We start from the raw sequence: 2,537 nt of genomic DNA, 5'->3' as shown, positions 1-2,537 counted from the left end.
TCTCCGTTGCGTGTCGCTTCGCGTTGAATTTTCGTCGATGTTAAGCCTAACGAAGACTATTGTATCGTTAAAAATTATTTTTTTATTTTATACAAACAAAATAAATATATTGAAAAATATAAAAACAATAAAAAATTATACTTCAGATGTTAATTTAGTATCAAAAACGTAAAATATTTGAGTAACCCAAGAAATAGCCGAAGATTGCAGCGCCACAGCACTAGCGAAAATTTAAATTTGCCGACTGGAATGCTTTCGGATAACAGACGTTTCGGATAACCAGCTTTCGGATAAACGACGCTCTACTGTATCTGTTTTTACTAATTTGATCTCTTGATCTATTTCTTGTAACATTCGCTTCGAAAATTCTATCGACCAGTCATATTCTCTGGGCTGGAGGACGTCTGGAGTGATGTTTCCTTGGATGTATTCCCGCAGAATTTTCACTTCTGTAAGATTGAGAACGTCCGATATTGCGGGTATCACGTAATGGTTTCGAAGCGCAACTTTAAAGGAAGTTCGTGACTGGAAATGTGCTGTGAGTCGCACGCCGGGCACATGGCCGGTGCAAGTCATTGGCAATTTAAAGATTCCGGTGTTGTTCAACTTAATCATCTTGATTGGTGAACTTTGTAGGTCTCTTTCTAGATTGCATTCGATAACCAAATTTAAAGGTGATGGAGTGGAATATATCCAAGTTCCTTCCTCGTCGATGCGTCGGAACATTGGCTTTGGGTTGATTGACACTTTTCTTTTACATAGTTTGTTTACCGTTGGCTCATCCGCTATGAATAAAGCATATTCACATGATTGATACGGAAGTCTCCAAACGGCGACCTCCGGCGCACAGATCGTGGTCAGTCCGGACCTACATTTTTGTAAGTCATGAGCTTCTAGTAACATGTAAAGTTGTCGATTTCTTGATAAGGCGATGTACGGATATTCAGTCTGGTAATGAGCAAACGTTTTCGAAATGGGGAAATATACGGGGAACTCCACTACTTCATATATGTCAAATATCCGACTATGACATAGAGGTTGTACACGTAAAGGGGAGCGAAACCCGGTGGCTGACCTACTCTCCCGGGGATGGAACAATAACAATAACAATAATAGTTGTTACGCTGTCGTCTGCGACAGCGTAACAACTTATATCTGCCACGAGAGTGAAGCCCCGGCGCTGGTCACGAAGATTGTTGCCTCTCAAGACCGTGACGATTATATCAAGGCCATTAAGAGTCAATTAATGGGGCAGAATCCAAACCACGACCGTCTACCAAGGAAGGCCCGTGGCTACAAAATCTTGAACGGAGACCTGTTTTGGCAGGATAGTGACGATCGTGGTCATAGTAATCTAAGGCTTTGTGTTGGGGAAGGAGCCATAAAGGAAGTAATTAGTCATTTTCACTATCCACGTACGTTGGTCATAGAGGGGTTAATTCTCCCTCAGAAAGCCGATCCGCAAGAGAATAAAACATTCGAGACTCGGAAGTCGAGACGAAGAAATACTTGGACTACTCGCCGATAAATTGGGTACCTCGTATCCTATTATTCTTATTTCCCTTTCTTCTATCCACCTTCTATTAAATTAAGTTAGATTAAGAATCGCGCGAGAGAATATTAGACACCAACCATTGTCGGGTTGGTAGTTGGGATAAGATTAATTACCTGGATCACTTGTAGCGTTGAAACCATCAGAAGGTAGCCGGAATTGTACGGCAGCGGGAATCCTTAAAGAACTGTATATATATATATATATATATATAAAAAAATTTTCCTCTCTCCCTTTTTTTTTCTTCAAAAGTTTCCCCTCTTATTCCTAGCGGAGGTGCCAGCTCCTTGCTCGTCCTGCCGCCAAGAACATCCTTTCACGTTCCTGCTCCTGCAGGCGTCTTCACAATTGTTCTAATATAGCCTGACCTCGCCCTACTCCTCTCTGGGGTGGAGAGGTGAAGGCTCTGTGGCCCCTTGGGTTCGACTGTTGTGCCCTTTCCTCTTCTTGGGAGGACTCCTCTTCCTCTAGGAGACGCTTTCTTCTCTCTATGGCGAAAGCCACCGTCTCCTCCACCTCCCTTCGTAGATCCGGATCCACCCCCTTCGTGGGGTAAGACGATGAGTTCTGGATGCTCCTGTCAGGGATTCCGGGTTGCTCGCAGAAGAGCAGCCCGCACGACGGCGGGGTCCACCCTGAATCTCCGGGCTTCGCATCCTCTATTGTTTGGAGCTTCCATCATGGTTTCTCTGTCAAATATAAGAGAGAAAAAAAATAATTAAATGATTAGAAGCGTAAATGTTTTTTTCTCCTCTTGAGAGTTTTTTTTTCGAGGAGGAGAACCTTGTTTATTTCCGCTTTTAGTCCTCCGTATCCGGATCGGCTCCTCAGCAGCCCCTTGGTTTCTCACGGGGACGATGGTCACGACTACAGTTAAAACATGGTTTTCGAGCATTCGCTCTAACATTCTTATACTCAAGGTCATGCAATCCCTCATTCGTATAATGAATTTTAAATCACCGGTCACGCTTCGGGGAATAGATTC

The sequence above is a fragment of the Centruroides sculpturatus genome, unplaced genomic scaffold (assembly GCF_000671375.1).
Source record: "Centruroides sculpturatus isolate CEXI.00-Female unplaced genomic scaffold, Cexi_2.0 scaffold198, whole genome shotgun sequence".
In the NCBI taxonomy this organism is placed as follows: domain Eukaryota; kingdom Metazoa; phylum Arthropoda; class Arachnida; order Scorpiones; family Buthidae; genus Centruroides; species Centruroides sculpturatus.
Note: the sequence above shows the minus strand (reverse complement) of the source record.